Raw genomic sequence first — 20,893 nt, 5'->3', positions numbered from 1 at the left:
CTACAGAATCTTTCCAATCTATTCACCTTCCCATTGAATAATGAACATAATCAGCATAAACAATTAAAAGATGGCTGCCTGCAGGAATGGATAATTTTAAACTCTGCAAAATTGTCCATTTCACAAACAAAAACACCATTGTTTAAAAGACACTCGCCTGAATAGGGACTTGAACCCTGGACCCTCAGATTAAAAGTCTGATGCTCTACCGACTGAGCTATCCAGGCTCTGAGCACTGAACTTTCCATATTGGAAACTGCTCGAAATATATAAAACATGACAATTTGCTGTGCAATTACAAAAAATGTGGAAAAATATATGTGTTACTGCAATCATGAACTGAAAGACTTGGTTTGTAGGGTCTCTTGATGAAATATTTTTTAGTTTCCTCTGTGTTTAAGATGTAAATCCTTAGATTCGTTAAGTATCACCTTACTTCAATAATCACATTCAATTATTTTTGTCAAATAGGTTTGATTTATTACTTGTCTAATTTAATCACTGTGTGCCTATCAAAGAAGGATGGATTTGAGTTCCTGATGAAATAAAGTCTTTAGAACTGACATGTAGCGATACTACTTTGTGATGATTATATTACTAGATGCCAATAATGTGTGCCTATTGAAGAGTGATAAAGTCCATTCTTAATATTCTACAGAATCTTTCCAATCTATTCACCTTCCCATTGAATAATGAACATAATCAGCATAAACAATTAAAAGATGGCTGCCTGCAGGAATGGATAATTTTAAACTCTGCAAAATTGTCCATTTCACAAACAAAAACACCATTGTTTGAAAGACACTCACCTGAACAGGGACTTGAACCCTGGACCCTCAGATTAAAAGTCTGATGCTCTACCTACTGAGCTATCCAGGCTCTGAGCACTGAAGTTGTCATATTGGAAACTGCTCGAAATATATAAAACATGACAATTTGCTGTGCAATTACAAAAAATGTGGAAAAATATATGTGTTACTGCAATCATGAACTGAAAGACTTGGCTTGTAGGGTCTCTTGATGAAATATATTTTAGTTTCCTCTGTGTTTAAGATGTAAATCCTTAGATTCGTTAAGTATCACCTTACTTCAATAATCACATTCAATTATTTTTGTCAAATAGGTTTGATTTATTACTTGTCTAATTTAATCACTGTGTGCCTATCAAAGAAGGATGGATTTGAGTTCCTGATGAAATAAAGTCTTTAGAACTGACATGTAGCGATACTACTTTGTGATGATTATATTACTAGATGCCAATAATGTGTGCCTATTGAAGAGTGATAAAGTCCATTCTTAATATTCTACAGAATCTTTCCAATCTATTCACCTTCCCATTGAATAATGAACATAATCAGCATAAACAATTAAAAGATGGCTGCCTGCAGGAATGGATAATTTTAAACTCTGCAAAATTGTCCATTTCACAAACAAAAACACCATTGTTTGAAAGACACTCACCTGAACAGGGACTTGAACCCTGGACCCTCAGATTAAAAGTCTGATGCTCTACCGACTGAGCTATCCAGGCTCTGAGCACTGAAGTTGTTATATTGGAAACTGCTCGAAATATATAAAACATGACAATTTGCTGTGCAATTACAAAAAATGTGGAAAAATATATGTGTTACTGCAATCATGAACTGAAAGACTTGGCTTGTAGGGTCTCTTGATGAAATATATTTTAGTTTCCTCTGTGTTTAAGATGTAAATCCTTAGATTCGTTAAGTATCACCTTACTTCAATAATCACATTCAATTATTTTTGTCAAAGAGGTTTGATTTATTACTTGTCTAATTTAATCACTGTGTGCCTATCAAAGAAGGATGGATTTGAGTTCCTGATGAAATAATGTCTTTAGAACTGACATGTAGCGATACTACTTTGTGATGATTATATTACTAGATGCCAATAATGTGTGCCTATTGAAGAGTGATAAAGTCCATTCTTAATATTCTACAGAATCTTTCCAATCTATTCACCTTCCCATTGAATAATGAACATAATCAGCATAAACAATTAAAAGATGGCTGCCTGCAGGAATGGATAATTTTAAACTCTGCAAAATTGTCCATTTCACAAACAAAAACACCATTGTTTGAAAGACACTCACCTGAACAGGGACTTGAACCCTGGACCCTCAGATTAAAAGTCTGGTGCTCTACCGACTGAGCTATCCAGGCTCTGAGCACTGAAGTTGTCATATTGGAAACTGCCCGAAATATATAAAACATGACAATTTGCTGTGCAATTACAAAAAATGTGGAAAAATATATGTGTTACTGCAATCATGAACTGAAAGACTTGGCTTGTAGGGTCTCTTGATGAAATATATTTTAGTTTCCTCTGTGTTTAAGATGTAAATCCTTAGATTCGTTAAGTATCACCTTACTTCAATAATCACATTCAATTATTTTTGTCAAATAGGTTTGATTTATTACTTGTCTAATTTAATCACTGTGTGCCTATCAAAGAAGGATGGATTTGAGTTCCTGATGAAATAAAGTCTTTAGAACTGACATGTAGCGATACTACTTTGTGATGATTATATTACTAGATGCCAATAATGTGTGCCTATTGAAGAGTGATAAAGTCTATTCTTAATATTCTAAAGAATCTCTCCAACCTATACACCTTCCCATTGAATAATGAACATAATCAGCATCAACAATTAAAAGATGGCTGCCTGCAGGAATGGATGATTTTAAACTCTGCAAAATTGTCCATTTCACAAACAAAAACACCATTGTTAAAAAGACACTCGTCTTAACAGGGACTTGAACCCTGGACCCTCAGATTAAAAGTCTGATGCTCTACCGACTGAGCTATCCAGGCTCTGAGCACTGAAGTTGCCATATTGGAAACTGCTCGAAATATATAAAACATGACAATTTGCTGTGCAATTACAAAAAATGTGGAAAAATATATGTGTTACTGCAATCATGAACTGAAAGACTTGGCTTGTAGGGTATCTTGATGAAATATATTTTAGTTTCCTCTGTGTTTAAGATGTAAATCCTTAGATTCGGTAAGTATCACCATACTTCAATAATCACATTCAATTATTTTTGTCAAAGAGGTTTGATTTATTACTTGTCTAATTTAATCACTGTGTGCCTATCAAAGAAGGATGGATTTGAGTTCCTGATGAAACAAAGTCTTTAGAACTGACATGTAGTGATAATACTTTGTGATGACTATATTACTAGATGCCAATAATGTGTGCCTATTGAAGAGTGATAAAGTCCATTCTTAATATTCTAAAGAATCTCTCCAACCTATACACCTTCCCATTGAATAATGAACATAATCAGCATCAACAATTAAAAGATGGCTGCCTGCAGGAATGGATGATTTTAAACTCTGCAAAATTGTCCATTTCACAAACAAAAACACCATTGTTAAAAAGACACTCGCCTGAACAGGGACTTGAACCCTGGACCCTCAGATTAAAAGTCTGATGCTCTACCGACTGAGCTATCCAGGATCTGAGCACTGAAGTTGCCATATTGGAAACTGCTTGAAATATATAAAACATGACAATTTGCTGTGCAATTACAAAAAATGTGGAAAAATATATGTGTTACTGCAATCATGAACTGAAAGACTTGGCTTGTAGGGTCTCTTGATGAAATATATTTTAGTTTCCTCTGTGTTTAAGATGTAAATCCTTAGATTCGTTAAGTATCACCTTACTTCAATAATCACATTCAATTATTTTTGTCAAAGAGGTTTGATTTATTACTTGTCTAATTTAATCACTGTGTGCCTATCAAAGAAGGATGGATTTGAGTTCCTGATGAAACAAAGTCTTTAGAACTGACATGTAGTGATACTACTTTGTGATGACTATATTACTAGATGCCAATAATATGTGCCTATTGAAGAGTGATAAAGTCCATTCTTAATATTCTAAAGAATCTCTCCAACCTATACACCTTCCCATTGAATAATGATCATAATCAGCATCAACAATTAAAAGATGGCTGCCTGCAGGAATGGATGATTTTAAACTCTGCAAAATTGTCCATTTCACAAACAAAAACACCATTGTTAAAAACACACTCGCCTGAACAGGGACTTGAACCCTGGACTCTCAGATTAAAAGTCTGATGCTCTACCGACTGAGCTATCCAGGCTCTGAGCACTGAAGTTGCCATATTGGAAACTGCTCGAAATATATAAAACATGACAATTTGCTGTGCAATTACAAAAAATGTGGAAAAATATATGTGTTACTGCAATCATGAACTGAAAGACTTGGCTTGTAGGGTATCTTGATGAAATATATTTTAGTTTCCTCTGTGTTTAAGATGTAAATCCTTAGATTCGTTAAGTATCACCTTACTTCAATAATCACATTCAATTATTTTTGTCAAAGAGGTTTGATTTATTACTTGTCTAATTTAATCACTGTGTGCCTATCAAAGAAGGATGGATTTGAGTTCCTGATGAAATAAAGTCTTTAGAACTGACATGTAGCGATACTACTTTGTGATGATTATATTACTAGATGCCAATAATGTGTGCCTATTGAAGAGTGATAAAGTCCATTCTTAATATTCTACAGAATCTTTCCAATCTATTCACCTTCCCATTGAATAATGAACATAATCAGCATAAACAATTAAAAGATGGCTGCCTGCAGGAATGGATAATTTTAAACTCTGCAAAATTGTCCATTTCACAAACAAAAACACCATTGTTTAAAAGACACTCGCCTGAACAGGGACTTGAACCCTAGACCCTCAGATTAAAAGTCTGATGCTCTACTGACTGAGCTATCCAGGCTCTGAGCACTGAAGTAGCCATATTGGAAACTGCTCGAAATATATAAAACATGACAATTTGCTGTGCAATTACAAAACATGTGGAAAAATATATGTGTTACTGCAATCATGAACTGAAAGACTTGGCTTGTAGGGTCTCTTGATGAAATATATTTTAGTTTCCTCTGTGTTTAAGATGTAAATCCTAAGATTCGTTAAGTATCACCTTACTTCAATAATCACATTCAATTATTTTTGTCAAATAGGTTTGATTTATTACTTGTCTAATTTAATCACTGTGTGCCTATCAAAGAAGGATGGATTTGAGTTCCTGATGAAATAAAGTCTTTAGAACTGACATGTAGCGATACTACTTTGTGATGATTATATTACTAGATGCCAATAATGTGTGCCTATTGAAGAGTGATTAACTCCATTCTTAATATTCTAAAGAATCTTTCCAATCTATACACCTTCCCATTGAATAATGAACATAATCAGCATCAACAATTTAAAGATGGCTGCCTGCAGGAATGGATTATTTTAAACTCTGCAAAATTGTCCATTTCACAAACAAAAACACCATTGTTTAAAAGAAACTTGCCTAAACAGGGACTTGAACCCTGGACCCTCAGATTAAAAGTCTGATGCTCTACCGACTGAGTTATCCAGGATCTGAGCGCTGAAGTTGCCATATTGGAAACTGCTCGAAATATATAAAACATGACAATTTGCTGTGCAATTACAAAAAATGTGGAAAAATATATGTGTTACTGCAATCATGAACTGAAAGACTTGGCTTGTAGGGTCTCTTGATGAAATATATTTTAGTTTCCTCTGTGTTTAAGATGTAAATCCTTAGATTCGTTAAGTATCACCTTACTTCAATAATCACATTCAATTATTTTTGTCAAAGAGGTTTGATTTATTACTTGTCTAATTTAATCACTGTGTGCCTATCAAAGAAGGGTGGATTTGAGTTCCTGATGAAATAAAGTCTTTAGAACTGACATGTAGCGATAATACATTGTGATGATTATATTACTAGATGCCAATAATGTGTGCCTATTGAAGAGTGATAAAGTCCATTCTTAATATTCTACAGAATCTTTCCAATCTATACCCCTTCCCATTGAATAATGAACATAATCAGCATCAACAATTAAAAGATGGCTGCCTGTAGGAATGGATGATTTTAAACTCTGCAAAATTGTCCATTTCACAAACAAAAACACCATTGTTTAACAGACACTCGCCTGAACAGGGACTTGAACCCTGGACCCTCAGATTAAAAGTCTGATGCTCTACCGACTGAGCTATCCTGGCTCTGAGCAAGGAAGATGCCATATTGGAAAATACTCGAAATATATAAAACATTACAATTTGCTGTGCAATTACAAAAAATGTGGAAAAATATATGTGTTACTGCAATGAAGAACTGAAAGACTTGGCTTGTAGGGTCTCTTGATGAAATATATTTTAGTTTCCTCTGTGTTTAAGATGTAAATCCTTAGATTCGTTAAGTATCACCTTACTTCAATAATCACATTCAATTATTTTTGTCAAAGAGGTTTGATTTATTACTTGTCTAATTTAATCACTGTGTGCCTATCAAAGAAGGATGGATTTGAGTTCCTGATTAAATAAAGTCTTTAGAACTGACATGTAGCGATACCACTTTGTGATGATTATATTACTAGATGCCAATAATGTGTGCCTATTGAAGAGTGATAAAGTCCATTCTTAATATTCTACAGAATCTTTCCAATCTATACACCTTCCCATTGAATAATGAACATAATCAGCATCAACAATTAAAAGATGGCTGCCTGCAGGAATGGATGATTTTAAACTCTGCAAAATTGTCCATTTCACAAACAAAAACACCATTGTTTAAAAGACACTCCCCTGAACAGTGACTTGAACCCTGGACCCTCAGATTAAAAGTCTGATGCTCTACCGACTGAGCTATCCAGGCTCTGAGCGTGGAAGTTGCCATATTGGAAACTGCTCGAAATATATAAAACATGACAATTTGCTGTTCAATTACAAAAATGTGGAAAAATATATGTGTTACTGCAATCATGAACTGAAAGACTTGGCTTGTAGGGTCTCTTGATGAAATATATTTTAGTTTCCTCTGTGTTTAAGTTGTAAATCCTTAGATGCTTTAAGTATCACCTCACTTCAATAATCACATTCAATTATTTTCGTCAAAGAGGTTTGATTTATTACTTGTCTAATTTAATCACTGTGTGCCTATCAAAGAAGGATGGATTTGAGTTCCTGATGAAACAAAGTCTTTAGAACTGACATGTAGTGATACTACTTTGTGATGACTATATTACTAGATGCCAATAATGTGTGCCTATTGAAGATTGATAAAGTCCATTCTTAATATTCTAAAGAATCTTTCCAATCTATACACCTTCCCATTGAATAATGAACATAATCAGCATCAACAATTAAAAGATGGCTGCCTGCAGGAATGGATAATTTTAAACTCTGCAAAATTGTCCATTTCACAAACAAAAACCCCATTGTTTAAAAGTCACTCGCCTGAACAGGGACTTGAACCCTGGACCCTCAGATTAAAAGTCTGATGCTCTACCAACTGAGCTATCCAGGCTCTGAGCACTGAAGTTACCATATTGGAAACTACTCGAAATATATAAAACATTACAATTTGCTGTGCAATTACAAAAAATTTGGAACAATTTATGTGTTACTGCAATAATGAACTGAAAGACTTGGCTTGTAGGGTCTCTTGAGGAAATATATTTTAGTTTCCTCTGAGTTTAAGATGTAAATCCTTAGATTCGTTAAGTATCACCTTACTTCAATAATCACATTCAATTATTTTTGTCAAAGAGGATTGATTTATTACTTGTCTAATTTAATCACTGTGTGCCTATCAAAGAAGGATGGATTTGAGTTCCTGATGAAATAAAGTCTTTAGAACTGACATGTAGCGATACTACTTTGTGATGATTATATTACTAGATGCCAATAATGTGTGTCTATTGAAGAGTGATAAAGTCCATTCTTAAAATTCTAAAGAATCTTTCCAATCTATTCCCCCTCCAATTGAATAATGAACATAATCAGCATCAACAATTAAAAGATGGCTGCCTGCAGGAATGGATGATTTTAAACTCTGCAAAATTGTCCATTTCACAAACAAAAACACCATTGTTTAAAAGACACTCGCCTGAACAGGTACTTGAACCCTGGACCCTCAGATTAAAAGTCTGATGCTCTACCGACTGAGCTATCCAGGCTCTGAGCGTGGAAGTTGCCATATTGGAAACTGCTCGAAATATATAAAACATGACAATTTGCTGTGCAATTACAAAAAATGTGGAACAATATATGTGTTACTGCAATCATGAACTGAAAGACTTGGCTTGTAGGGTCTCTTGATGAAATATATTTTAGTTTTCCTCTGTGTTTAAGTTGTAAATCCTTAGATGCTTTAAGTATCACCTCACTTCAATAATCACATTCAATTATTTTCGTCAAAGAGGTTTGATTTATTACTTGTCTAATTTAATCACTGTGTGCCTATCAAAGAAGGATGGATTTGAGTTCCTGATGAAACAAAGTCTTTAGAACTGACATGTAGTGATACTACTTTGTGATGACTATATTACTAGATGCCAATAATGGGTGCCTATTGAAGAGTGATAAAGTCCATTCTTAATATTCTAAAGAATCTTTCCAATCTGTACACCTTCCCATTGAATAATGAACATAATCAGCATAAACAATTAAAAGATGGCTGCCTGCAGGAATGGATGATTTTAAACTCTGCAAAATTGTCCATTTCACAAACAAAAACACCATTGTTAAAAAGACACTCGCCTGAACAGGGACTTGAACCCTGGACCCTCAGATTAAAAGTCTGATGCTCTACCGACTGAGCTATCCAGACTCTGAGTGCTAAAGTTGTCATATTGGAAACTGCTCGAAATTTATAAAACATGACAATTTGCTGTGCAATTACAAAAAATGTGGAAAAATATATGTGTTACTGCAATCATGAACTGAAAGACTTGGCTTGTAGGGTCTCTTGATGAAATATATTTTAGTTTCCTCTGTGTTTAAGATGTAAATCCTTAGATTCGTTAAGTATCACCTTACTTCAATAATCACATTCAATTATTTTTGTCAAAGAGGTTTGATTTATTACTTGTCTAATTTAATCACTGTGTGCCTATCAAAGAAGGATGGATTTGAGTTCCTGATTAAATAAAGTCTTTAGAACTGACATGTAGCGATACCACTTTGTGATGATTATATTACTAGATACCAATAACGTGTGCCTATTGAAGAATGATAAAGTCCATTCTTAATATTCTACAGAATCTTTCCAATCTATACACCTTCCCATTGAATAATGAACATAATCAGCATCAACAATTAAAAGATGGCTGCCTGCAGGAATGGATGATTTTAAACTCTGCAAAATTGTCCATTTCACAAACAAAAACACCATTGTTTAAAAGACACTCGCCTGAACAGGTACTTGAACCCTCAGATTAAAAGTCTGATGCTCTACCGACTGAGCTATCCAGACTCTGAGTGCTAAAGTTGTCATATTGGAAACTGCTCGAAATTTATAAAACATGACAATTTGCTGTGCAATTACAAAAAATGTGGAAAAATATATGTGTTACTGCAATCATGAACTGAAAGACTTGGCTTGTAGGGTCTCTTGATGAAATATATTTTAGTTTTCCTCTGTGTTTAAGTTGTAAATCCTTAGATGCTTTAAGTATCACCTCACTTCAATAATCACATTCAATTATTTTCGTCAAAGAGGTTTGATTTATTACTTGTCTAATTTAATCACTGTGTGCCTATCAAAGAAGGATGGATTTGAGTTCCTGATGAAACAAAGTCTTTAGAACTGACATGTAGTGATACTACTTTGTGATGACTATATTACTAGATGCCAATAATGGGTGCCTATTGAAGAGTGATAAAGTCCATTCTTAATATTCTAAAGAATCTTTCCAATCTGTACACCTTCCCATTGAATAATGAACATAATCAGCATCAACAATTAAAAGATGGCTGCCTGCAGGAATGGATGATTTTAAACTCTGCAAAATTGTCCATTTCACAAACAAAAACACCATTGTTAAAAAGACACTCGCCTGAACAGGGACTTGAACCCTGGACCCTCAGATTAAAAGTCTGATGCTCTACCGACTGAGCTATCCAGACTCTGAGTGCTAAAGTTGTCATATTGGAAACTGCTCGAAATTTATAAAACATGACAATTTGCTGTGCAATTACAAAAAATGTGGAAAAATATATGTGTTACTGCAATCATGAACTGAAAGACTTGGCTTGTAGGGTCTCTTGATGAAATATATTTTAGTTTCCTCTGTGTTTAAGATGTAAATCCTTAGATTCGTTAAGTATCACCTTACTTCAATAATCACATTCAATTATTTTTGTCAAAGAGGTTTGATTTATTACTTGTCTAATTTAATCACTGTGTGCCTATCAAAGAAGGATGGATTTGAGTTCCTGATTAAATAAAGTCTTTAGAACTGACATGTAGCGATACCACTTTGTGATGATTATATTACTAGATACCAATAACGTGTGCCTATTGAAGAATGATAAAGTCCATTCTTAATATTCTACAGAATCTTTCCAATCTATACACCTTCCCATTGAATAATGAACATAATCAGCATCAACAATTAAAAGATGGCTGCCTGCAGGAATGGATGATTTTAAACTCTGCAAAATTGTCCATTTCACAAACAAAAACACCATTGTTTAAAAGACACTCGCCTGAACAGGTACTTGACCCCTCAGATTAAAAGTCTGATGCTCTACCGACTGAGCTATCCAGACTCTGAGTGCTAAAGTTGTCATATTGGAAACTGCTCGAAATTTATAAAACATGACAATTTGCTGTGCAATTACAAAAAATGTGGAAAAATATATGTGTTACTGCAATCATGAACTGAAAGACTTGGCTTGTAGGGTCTCTTGATGAAATATATTTTAGTTTCCTCTGTGTTTAAGATGTAAATCCTTAGATTCGTTAAGAATCACCTTACTTCAATAATCACATTCAATTATTTTTGTCAAAGAGGTTTGATTTATTACTTGTCTAATTTAATCACTGTGTGCCTATCAAAGAAGGATGGATTTGAGTTCCTGATTAAATAAAGTCTTTAGAACTGACATGTAGCGATACCACTTTGTGATGATTATATTACTAGATGCCAATAACGTGTGCCTATTGAAGAGTGATAAAGTCCATTCTTAATATTCTACAGAATCTTTCCAATCTATACACCTTCCCATTGAATAATGAACATAATCAGCATCAACAATTAAAAGATGGCTGCCTGCAGGAATGGATGATTTTAAACTCTGCAAAATTGTCCATTTCACAAACAAAAACACCATTGTTTAAAAGACACTCGCCTGAACAGGTACTTGAACCCTGGACCCTCAGATTAAAAGTCTGATGCTCTACCGACTGAGCTATCCAGACTCTGAGTGCTAAAGTTGTCATATTGGAAACTGCTCGAAATTTATAAAACATGACAATTTGCTGTGCAATTACAAAAAATGTGGAAAAATATATGTGTTACTGCAATCATGAACTGAAAGACTTGGCTTGTAGGGTCTCTTGATGAAATATATTTTAGTTTCCTCTGTGTTTAAGATGTAAATCCTTAGATTCGTTAAGTATCACCTTACTTCAATAATCACATTCAATTATTTTTGTCAAAGAGGTTTGATTTATTACTTGTCTAATTTAATCACTGTGTGCCTATCAAAGAAGGATGGATTTGAGTTCCTGATTAAATAAAGTCTTTAGAACTGACATGTAGCGATACCACTTTGTGATGATTATATTACTAGATGCTAATAACGTGTGCCTATTGAAGAGTGATAAAGTCCATTCTTAATATTCTACAGAATCTTTCCAATCTATACACCTTCCCATTGAATAATGAACATAATCAGCATCAACAATTAAAAGATGGCTGCCTGCAGGAATGGATGATTTTAAACTCTGCAAAATTGTCCATTTCACAAACAAAAACACCATTGTTTAAAAGACACTCGCCTGAACAGGTACTTGAACCCTGGACCCTCAGATTAAAAGTCTGATGCTCTACCGACTGAGCTATCCAGGCTCTGAGCGCGGAAGTTGCCATATTGGAAACTGCTCGAAATATATAAAACATGACAATTTGCTGTGCAATTACAAAAAATGTGGAAAAATATATGTGTTACTGCAATCATGAACTGAAAGACTTGGCTTGTAGGGTCTCTTGATGAAATATATTTTAGTTTTCCTCTGTGTTTAAGTTGTAAATCCTTAGATGCTTTAAGTATCACCTCACTTCAATAATCACATTCAATTATTTTCGTCAAAGAGGTTTGATTTATTACTTGTCTAATTTAATCACTGTGTGCCTATCAAAGAAGGATGGATTTGAGTTCCTGATGAAACAAAGTCTTTAGAACTGACATGTAGTGATACTACTTTGTGATGACTATATTACTAGATGCCAATAATGGGTGCCTATTGAAGAGTGATAAAGTCCATTCTTAATATTCTAAAGAATCTTTCCAATCTGTACACCTTCCCATTGAATAATGAACATAATCAGCATCAACAATTAAAAGATGGCTGCCTGCAGGAATGGATCATTTTAAACTCTGCAAAATTGTCCATTTCACAAACAAAAACACCATTGTTTAAAAGACACTCGCCTGAACAGGGACTTGAACCCTGGACCCTCAGATTAAAAGTCTGATACTCTACCGACTGAGCTACCAAGGTTCTGAGCACTGAAGTTGCCATATTGGAAACTGCTCGAAATATATAAAACATGACAATTTGCTGTGCAATTACAAAAAATGTGGAAAAATATATGTGTTACTGCAATCATGAACTGAAAGACTTGGCTTGTAGGGTCTCTTGATGAAATATATTTTAGTTTCCTCTGTGTTTAAGATGTAAATCCTTAGATTTGTTAAGTATCACCTTACTTCAATAATCACATTCAATTATTTTTGTCAAAGAGGTTTGATTTATTACTTGTCTAATTTAATCACTGTGTGCCTATCAAAGAAGGATGGATTTGAGTTCCTGATGAAATATAGTCTTTAGAACTGACATGTAGCGATACTACTTTGTGATGATTATATTACTAGATGCCAATAATGTGTGCCTATTGAAGAGTGATAAAGTCCATTCTTAATATTCTACAGAATCTTTCCAATCTATTCACCTTCCCATTGAATAATGAACATAATCAGCATAAACAATTAAAAGATGACTGCCTGCAGGAATGGATAATTTTAAACTCTGCAAAATTGTCCATTTCACAAACAAAAACACCATTGTTTAAAAGACACTCGCCTGAACAGGGACTTGAACCCTGGACCCTCAGATTAAAAGTCTGATGCTCTACCGACTGAGCTATCCAGGCTCTGAGCACTGAAGTTGCCACATTGGAAACTGCTCGAAATATATAAAACATGACAATTTGCTGTGCAATTACAAAAAATGTGGAAAAATATATGTGTTACTGCAATCATGAACTGAAAGACTTGGCTTGTAGGGTCTCTTGATGAAATATATTTTAGTTTCCTCTGTGTTTAAGATGTAAATCCTTAGATTCGTTAAGTATCACCTTACTTCAATAATCACATTCAATTATTTTTGTCAAATAGGTTTGATTTATTACCTGTCTAATTTAATCACTGTGTGCCTATCAAAGAAGGATGGATTTGAGTTCCTGATGAAATAAAGTCTTTAGAACTGACATGTAGCGATACTACTTTGTGATGATTATATTACTAGATGCCAATAATATGTGCCTATTGAAGATTGATAAAGTCCATTCTTAATATTCTACAGAATCTCTCCAATCTATACACCTTCCCATTGAATAATGAACATAATCAGCATCAAAAATTAAAAGACGGCTGCCTGCAGGAATGGAAAATTTTAAACTCTGCAAAATTGGCCATTTCACAAACAAAAACACCATTGTTTAAAAGACACTCGCCTGAACAAGGACTTGAACCCTCGACCCTCAGATTAAAAGTCTGATGCTCTACCGACTGAGTTATCCAGGCTCTGAGTGTTGAAGTTGCCATATTGGAAACTGCTCGAAATATATAAAACATGACAATTTGCTGTGCAATTACAAAAAATGTGGAAAGATATATGTGTTACTGCAATCATGAACTGAAAGACTTGGATTGTAGGGTATCTTGATGAAATATATTTTAGTTTCCTCTGTGTTTAAGATGTAAATCCTTAGATTCGTTAAGTATCACCTTACTTCAATAATCACATTCAATTATTTTTGTCAAAGAGGTTTGATTTATTACTTGTCTAATTTAATCACTGTGTGCCTATCAAAGAAGGATGGAATTGAGTTCCTGATGAAATAAAGTCTTTAGTACTAAAATGTAGCGATACTACTTTGTGATGATTATATTACTAGATGCTAATAATGTGTGCCTATTGAAGAGTGATAAAGTCCATTCTTACTATTCTACAGAATCTTTCCAATCTATTCACCTTCCCATTGAATAATGAACATAATCAGCATCAACAATTAAAAGATGGCTGCCTGCAGGAATGGATAATTTTAAACTCTGCAAAATTGTCCATTTCACAAACAAAAACACCATTGTTTAAAAGACACTCGCCTGAACAGGGACTTGAACCCTGGACCCTCAGATTAAAAGTCTGATGCTCTACCGACTGAGCTATCCAGGGTCTAAGCACTGAAGTTGCCATATTGGAAACTGCTCGAAATATATAAAACATGACAATTTGCTGTGCAATTACAAAAAATGTGGAAAAATATATGTGTTACTGCAATCATGAACTGAAAGACTTGGCTTGTAGGGTCTCTTGATGAAATATATTTTAGTTTCCTCTGTGTTTAAGATGTAAATCCTTAGATTCGTTAAGTATCACCTTACTTCAATAATCACATTCAATTATTTTTGTCAAAGAGGTTTGATTTATTACTTGTCTAATTTAATCACTGTGTGCCTATCAAAGAAGGATGGATTTGAGTTCCTGATGAAATAAAGTCTTTAGAACTGACATGTAGCGATACTACTTTGTGATGATTATATTACTAGATGCCAATAATGTGTGCCTATTGAAGAGTGATAAAATCCATTCTTAATATTCTACAGAATCTTTCAAATCTATACCCCTTCCCTTTGAATAATGAACATAATCAGCATCAACTATTAAAAGATGGCTGCCTGCAGGAATGGATGATTTTAAACTCTGCAAAATTGTCCATTTCACAAACAAAAACACCATTGTTTAAAAGACACTCGCCTGTACAGGGACTTGAACCCTGGACCCTCAGATTAAAAGTCTGATGCTCTACCGACTGAGCTATCCTGGCTCTGAGCAAGGAAGATGCCATATTGGAAACGACTCGAAATATATAAAACATTACAATTTGCTGTGCAATTACAAAAAATTTGGAAAAATATATGTGTTACTGCAATGAAGAACTGAAAGACTTGGCTTGTAGGGTCTCTTGATGAAATATATTTTAGTTTCCTCTTTGTTTAAGATATAAATCCTTAGATTCGTTAAGTATCACCTTACTTCAATAATCACATTCAATTATTTTTGTCAAAGAGGTTTGATTTATTACTTGTCTAATTTAATCACTGTGTGCCTATCAAAGAATGATGGATTTGAGTTCCTGATTAAATAAAGTCTTTAGAACTGACATGTAGCGACACCACTTTGTGATGATTATATTACTAGATGCCAATAATGTGTGCCTATTGAAGAGTGATAAAGTCCATTCTTAATATTCTACAGAATCTTTCCAATCTATACACCTTCCCATTGAATAATGAACATAATCAGCATCAACAATTAAAAGATGGCTGCCTGCAGGAATGGATAATTTTAAACTCTGCAAAATTGTCCATTTCACAAACAAAAACACCATTGTTTAAAAGACACTCGCCTGAACAGGGACTTGAACCCTGGACCCTCAGATTAAAAGTCTGATGCTCTACCGACTGAGCTATCCAGGCTCTGAGCACTGAAGTTGCCATATTGGAAACTGCTCGAAATATATAAAACATGACAATTTGCTGTGCAATTACAAAAAATGTGGAAAAATATATGTGTTACTGCAATCATGAACTGAAAGACTTGGCTTGTAGGGTCTCTTGATGAAATATATTTTAGTTTTCCTCTGTGTTTAAGTTGTAAATCCTTAGATGCTTTAAGTATCACCTCACTTCAATAATCACATTCAATTATTTTCGTCAAAGAGGTTTGATTTATTACTTGTCTAATTTAATCACTGTGTGCCTATCAAAGAAGGATGGATTTGAGTTCCTGATGAAACAAAGTCTTTAGAACTGACATGTAGTGATACTACTTTGTGATGACTATATTACTAGATGCCAATAATGGGTGCCTATTGAAGAGTGATAAAGTCCATTCTTAATATTCTAAAGAATCTTTCCAATCTGTACACCTTCCCATTGAATAATGAACATAATCAGCATCAACAATTAAAAGATGGCTGCCTGCAGGAATGGATCATTTTAAACTCAGCAAAATTGTCCATTTCACAAACAAAAACCCCCATTGTTTAAAAGTCACCCGCCGGAACAGGGACTTGAACCCTGGACCCTCGGATTTAAAGTCTGATGCTCTACCAACTGAGCTATCCAGGCTCTGAGCATGGAAGTTGCCATATTGGAAACTAATCGAAATATATAAAACATTACAATTTGCTGTGCAATTACAAAAAATTTGGAACAATTTATGTGTTACTGCAATCATGAACTGAAAGACTTGGCTTGTAGGGTCTCTTGAGGAAATATATTTTAGTTTCCTCTGAGTTTAAGATGTAAATCCTTAGATTCGTTAAGTATCACCTTACTTCAATAATCACATTCAATTATTTTTGTCAAAGAGGATTGATTTATTACTTGTCTAATTTAATCACTGTGTGCCTATCAAAGAAGGATGGATTTGAGTTCCTGATGAAATAAAGTCTTTAGAACTGACATGTAGCGATACTACTTTGTGATGATTATATTACTAGATGCCAATAATGTGTGTCTATTGAAGAGTGATAAGTCCATTCTTAATATTCTAAAGAATCTTTCCAATCTATTCCCCTTCCAATTGAATAATGAACATAATCAGCATCAACAATTAAATGATGGCTACCTGCAGGAATGGATGATTTTAAGCTCTGCAAAATTGTCCATTTCACAAACAAAAACACCATTGTTTGAAAGACACTCGCCTGAACAGGGACTTGAACCCTGGACCCTCAGATTAAAAGTCTGATGCTCTACCAACTGAGCTATCCAGACTCTGAGCGCTAAAGTTGTCATATTGGAAACTGCTCGAAATTTATAAAACATGACAATTTGCTGTGCAATTACAAAAAATGTGGAAAAATATATGTGTTACTGCAATCATGAACTGAAAGACTTGGCTTGTAGGGTCTCTTGATGAAATATATTTTAGTTTCCTCTGTGTTTAAGTTGTAAATCCTTAGATGCTTTAAGTATCACCTCACTTCAATAATCACATTCAAATATTTTTGTCAAAGAGGTTTGATTTATTACTTGTCTAATTTAATCACTGTGTGCCTATCAAAGAAGGATGGATTTGAGTTCCTGATGAAATAAAGTCTTTAGAACTGACATGTAGCGATACTACTTTGTGATGATTATATTACTAGATGCCAATAATGTGTGCCTATTGAAGAGTGATAAAGTCCATTGTTAATATTCTACAGAATCTTTCCAATCTATACCCCTTCCCATTGAATAATGAACATAATCAGCATCAACAATTAAAAGATGGCTGCCTGCAGGAATGGATCATTTTAAACTCTGCAAAATTGTCCATTTCACAAACAAAAACACCATTGTTTAAAAGACACTCGCCTGAACAGGGACTTGAACCCTGGACCCTCAGATTAAAAGTCTGATGCTCTACCGACTGAGCTATCCAGGCTCTGAGCACTGAAGTTGCCACATTGGAAACTGCTCGAAATATATAAAACATGACAATTTGCTGTGCAATTACAAAAAATGTGGAAAAATATATGTGTTACTGCAATCATGAACTGAAAGACTTGGCTTGTAGGGTCTCTTGATGAAATATATTTTAGTTTCCTCTGTGTTTAAGATGTAAATCCTTAGATTCGTTAAGTATCACCTTACTTCAATAATCACATTCAATTATTTTTGTCAAATAGGTTTGATTTATTACCTGTCTAATTTAATCACTGTGTGCCTATCAAAGAAGGATGGATTTGAGTTCCTGATGAAATAAAGTCTTTAGAACTGACATGTAGCGATACTACTTTGTGATGATTATATTACTAGATGCCAATAATATGTGCCTATTGAAGATTGATAAAGTCCATTCTTAATATTCTACAGAATCTCTCCAATCTATACACCTTCCCATTGAATAATGAACATAATCAGCATCAAAAATTAAAAGACGGCTGCCTGCAGGAATGGAAAATTTTAAACTCTGCAAAATTGGCCATTTCACAAACAAAAACACCATTGTTTAAAAGACACTCGCCTGAACAAGGACTTGAACCCTCGACCCTCAGATTAAAAGTCTGATGCTCTACCGACTGAGTTATCCAGGCTCTGAGTGTTGAAGTTGCCATATTGGAAACTGCTCGAAATATATAAAACATGACAATTTGCTGTGCAATTACAAAAAATGTGGAAAGATATATGTGTTACTGCAATCATGAACTGAAAGACTTGGATTGTAGGGTATCTTGATGAAATATATTTTAGTTTCCTCTGTGTTTAAGATGTAAATCCTTAGATTCGTTAAGTATCACCTTACTTCAATAATCACATTCAATTATTTTTGTCAAAGAGGTTTGATTTATTACTTGTCTAATTTAATCACTGTGTGCCTATCAAAGAAGGATGGAATTGAGTTCCTGATGAAATAAAGTCTTTAGTACTAAAATGTAGCGATACTACTTTGTGATGATTATATTACTAGATGCTAATAATGTGTGCCTATTGAAGAGTGATAAAGTCCATTCTTACTATTCTACAGAATCTTTCCAATCTATTCACCTTCCCATTGAATAATGAACATAATCAGCATCAACAATTAAAAGATGGCTGCCTGCAGGAATGGATAATTTTAAACTCTGCAAAATTGTCCATTTCACAAACAAAAACACCATTGTTTAAAAGACACTCGCCTGAACAGGGACTTGAACCCTGGACCCTCAGATTAAAAGTCTGATGCTCTACCGACTGAGCTATCCAGGGTCTAAGCACTGAAGTTGCCATATTGGAAACTGCTCGAAATATATAAAACATGACAATTTGCTGTGCAATTACAAAAAATGTGGAAAAATATATGTGTTACTGCAATCATGAACTGAAAGACTTGGCTTGTAGGGTCTCTTGATGAAATATATTTTAGTTTCCTCTGTGTTTAAGATGTAAATCCTTAGATTCGTTAAGTATCACCTTACTTCAATAATCACATTCAATTATTTTTGTCAAAGAGGTTTGATTTATTACTTGTCTAATTTAATCACTGTGTGCCTATCAAAGAAGGATGGATTTGAGTTCCTGATGAAATAAAGTCTTTAGAACTGACATGTAGCGATACTACTTTGTGATGATTATATTACTAGATGCCAATAATGTGTGCCTATTGAAGAGTGATAAAATCCATTCTTAATATTCTACAGAATCTTTCAAATCTATACCCCTTCCCTTTGAATAATGAACATAATCAGCATCAACTATTAAAAGATGGCTGCCTGCAGGAATGGATGATTTTAAACTCTGCAAAATTGTCCATTTCACAAACAAAAACACCATTGTTTAAAAGACACTCGCCTGTACAGGGACTTGAACCCTGGACCCTCAGATTAAAAGTCTGATGCTCTACCGACTGAGCTATCCTGGCTCTGAGCAAGGAAGATGCCATATTGGAAACGACTCGAAATATATAAAACATTACAATTTGCTGTGCAATTACAAAAAATTTGGAAAAATATATGTGTTACTGCAATGAAGAACTGAAAGACTTGGCTTGTAGGGTCTCTTGATGAAATATATTTTAGTTTCCTCTTTGTTTAAGATATAAATCCTTAGATTCGTTAAGTATCACCTTACTTCAATAATCACATTCAATTATTTTTGTCAAAGAGGTTTGATTTATTACTTGTCTAATTTAATCACTGTGTGCCTATCAAAGAATGATGGATTTGAGTTCCTGATTAAATAAAGTCTTTAGAACTGACATGTAGCGACACCACTTTGTGATGATTATATTACTAGATGCCAATAATGTGTGCCTATTGAAGAGTGATAAAGTCCATTCTTAATATTCTACAGAATCTTTCCAATCTATACACCTTCCCATTGAATAATGAACATAATCAGTATCAACAATTAAAAGATGGCTGCCTGCAGGAATGGATAATTTTAAACTCTGCAAAATTGTCCATTTCACAAACAAAAACACCATTGTTTAAAAGACACTCGCCTGAACAGGGACTTGAACCCTGGACCCTCAGATTAAAAGTCTGATGCTCTACCGACTGAGCTATCCAGGCTCTGAGCACTGAAGTTGCCATATTGGAAACTGCTCGAAATATATAAAACATGACAATTTGCTGTGCAATTACAAAAAATGTGGAAAAATATATGTGTTACTGCAATCATGAACTGAAAGACTTGGCTTGTAGGGTCTCTTGATGAAATATATTTTAGTTTTCCTCTGTGTTTAAGTTGTAAATCCTTAGATGCTTTAAGTATCACCTCACTTCAATAATCACATTCAATTATTTTCGTCAAAGAGGTTTGATTTATTACTTGTCTAATTTAATCACTGTGTGCCTATCAAAGAAGGATGGATTTGAGTTCCTGATGAAACAAAGTCTTTAGAACTGACATGTAGTGATACTACTTTGTGATGACTATATTACTAGATGCCAATAATGGGTGCCTATTGAAGAGTGATAAAGTCCATTCTTAATATTCTAAAGAATCTTTCCAATCTGTACACCTTCCCATTGAAT

At 34.1% G+C, this 20,893-nt stretch overlaps 22 non-coding genes across 22 annotated transcripts; all 22 read right to left on the bottom strand.

Annotated features, from left to right (window-relative positions):
* Positions 1–154: 154 nt before the first annotated feature.
* TRNAK-UUU (transfer RNA lysine (anticodon UUU)) lies at positions 155–227 on the bottom strand. Its single transcript has one exon. It is a non-coding gene; the product is annotated as a tRNA-Lys (tRNA).
* Positions 228–806: 579 nt separating this feature from the next.
* On the bottom strand, positions 807–879 carry TRNAK-UUU (transfer RNA lysine (anticodon UUU)). Its single transcript has one exon. It is a non-coding gene; the product is annotated as a tRNA-Lys (tRNA).
* A 579-nt stretch (positions 880–1,458) lies between these two features.
* TRNAK-UUU (transfer RNA lysine (anticodon UUU)) lies at positions 1,459–1,531 on the bottom strand. The gene has a single exon. It is a non-coding gene; the product is annotated as a tRNA-Lys (tRNA).
* A 579-nt stretch (positions 1,532–2,110) lies between these two features.
* TRNAK-UUU (transfer RNA lysine (anticodon UUU)) lies at positions 2,111–2,183 on the bottom strand. The gene has a single exon. It is a non-coding gene; the product is annotated as a tRNA-Lys (tRNA).
* Positions 2,184–2,762: 579 nt separating this feature from the next.
* On the bottom strand, positions 2,763–2,835 carry TRNAK-UUU (transfer RNA lysine (anticodon UUU)). The gene has a single exon. It is a non-coding gene; the product is annotated as a tRNA-Lys (tRNA).
* Positions 2,836–3,414: 579 nt separating this feature from the next.
* On the bottom strand, positions 3,415–3,487 carry TRNAK-UUU (transfer RNA lysine (anticodon UUU)). Its single transcript has one exon. It is a non-coding gene; the product is annotated as a tRNA-Lys (tRNA).
* Positions 3,488–4,066: 579 nt separating this feature from the next.
* On the bottom strand, positions 4,067–4,139 carry TRNAK-UUU (transfer RNA lysine (anticodon UUU)). The gene has a single exon. It is a non-coding gene; the product is annotated as a tRNA-Lys (tRNA).
* Positions 4,140–4,718: 579 nt separating this feature from the next.
* TRNAK-UUU (transfer RNA lysine (anticodon UUU)) lies at positions 4,719–4,791 on the bottom strand. The gene has a single exon. It is a non-coding gene; the product is annotated as a tRNA-Lys (tRNA).
* Positions 4,792–6,022: 1,231 nt separating this feature from the next.
* On the bottom strand, positions 6,023–6,095 carry TRNAK-UUU (transfer RNA lysine (anticodon UUU)). The gene has a single exon. It is a non-coding gene; the product is annotated as a tRNA-Lys (tRNA).
* Positions 6,096–7,325: 1,230 nt separating this feature from the next.
* TRNAK-UUU (transfer RNA lysine (anticodon UUU)) lies at positions 7,326–7,398 on the bottom strand. Its single transcript has one exon. It is a non-coding gene; the product is annotated as a tRNA-Lys (tRNA).
* Positions 7,399–7,977: 579 nt separating this feature from the next.
* On the bottom strand, positions 7,978–8,050 carry TRNAK-UUU (transfer RNA lysine (anticodon UUU)). The gene has a single exon. It is a non-coding gene; the product is annotated as a tRNA-Lys (tRNA).
* A 580-nt stretch (positions 8,051–8,630) lies between these two features.
* TRNAK-UUU (transfer RNA lysine (anticodon UUU)) lies at positions 8,631–8,703 on the bottom strand. The gene has a single exon. It is a non-coding gene; the product is annotated as a tRNA-Lys (tRNA).
* Positions 8,704–9,928: 1,225 nt separating this feature from the next.
* TRNAK-UUU (transfer RNA lysine (anticodon UUU)) lies at positions 9,929–10,001 on the bottom strand. The gene has a single exon. It is a non-coding gene; the product is annotated as a tRNA-Lys (tRNA).
* Positions 10,002–11,225: 1,224 nt separating this feature from the next.
* On the bottom strand, positions 11,226–11,298 carry TRNAK-UUU (transfer RNA lysine (anticodon UUU)). The gene has a single exon. It is a non-coding gene; the product is annotated as a tRNA-Lys (tRNA).
* A 579-nt stretch (positions 11,299–11,877) lies between these two features.
* On the bottom strand, positions 11,878–11,950 carry TRNAK-UUU (transfer RNA lysine (anticodon UUU)). The gene has a single exon. It is a non-coding gene; the product is annotated as a tRNA-Lys (tRNA).
* Positions 11,951–13,182: 1,232 nt separating this feature from the next.
* On the bottom strand, positions 13,183–13,255 carry TRNAK-UUU (transfer RNA lysine (anticodon UUU)). The gene has a single exon. It is a non-coding gene; the product is annotated as a tRNA-Lys (tRNA).
* A 1,231-nt stretch (positions 13,256–14,486) lies between these two features.
* TRNAK-UUU (transfer RNA lysine (anticodon UUU)) lies at positions 14,487–14,559 on the bottom strand. Its single transcript has one exon. It is a non-coding gene; the product is annotated as a tRNA-Lys (tRNA).
* Positions 14,560–15,790: 1,231 nt separating this feature from the next.
* Positions 15,791–15,863, bottom strand: TRNAK-UUU (transfer RNA lysine (anticodon UUU)). The gene has a single exon. It is a non-coding gene; the product is annotated as a tRNA-Lys (tRNA).
* A 1,232-nt stretch (positions 15,864–17,095) lies between these two features.
* Positions 17,096–17,168, bottom strand: TRNAK-UUU (transfer RNA lysine (anticodon UUU)). Its single transcript has one exon. It is a non-coding gene; the product is annotated as a tRNA-Lys (tRNA).
* Positions 17,169–17,747: 579 nt separating this feature from the next.
* TRNAK-UUU (transfer RNA lysine (anticodon UUU)) lies at positions 17,748–17,820 on the bottom strand. Its single transcript has one exon. It is a non-coding gene; the product is annotated as a tRNA-Lys (tRNA).
* A 1,231-nt stretch (positions 17,821–19,051) lies between these two features.
* On the bottom strand, positions 19,052–19,124 carry TRNAK-UUU (transfer RNA lysine (anticodon UUU)). The gene has a single exon. It is a non-coding gene; the product is annotated as a tRNA-Lys (tRNA).
* Positions 19,125–20,355: 1,231 nt separating this feature from the next.
* Positions 20,356–20,428, bottom strand: TRNAK-UUU (transfer RNA lysine (anticodon UUU)). The gene has a single exon. It is a non-coding gene; the product is annotated as a tRNA-Lys (tRNA).
* Positions 20,429–20,893: the final 465 nt, after the last annotated feature.

The sequence above is a fragment of the Pseudophryne corroboree genome, chromosome 1, assembly GCF_028390025.1.
Source record: "Pseudophryne corroboree isolate aPseCor3 chromosome 1, aPseCor3.hap2, whole genome shotgun sequence".
NCBI classification, from domain to species: domain Eukaryota; kingdom Metazoa; phylum Chordata; class Amphibia; order Anura; family Myobatrachidae; genus Pseudophryne; species Pseudophryne corroboree.
The sequence above is the reverse complement of the archived record's forward strand: the minus strand, read 5'-3'. Positions and strand labels throughout refer to the sequence as shown.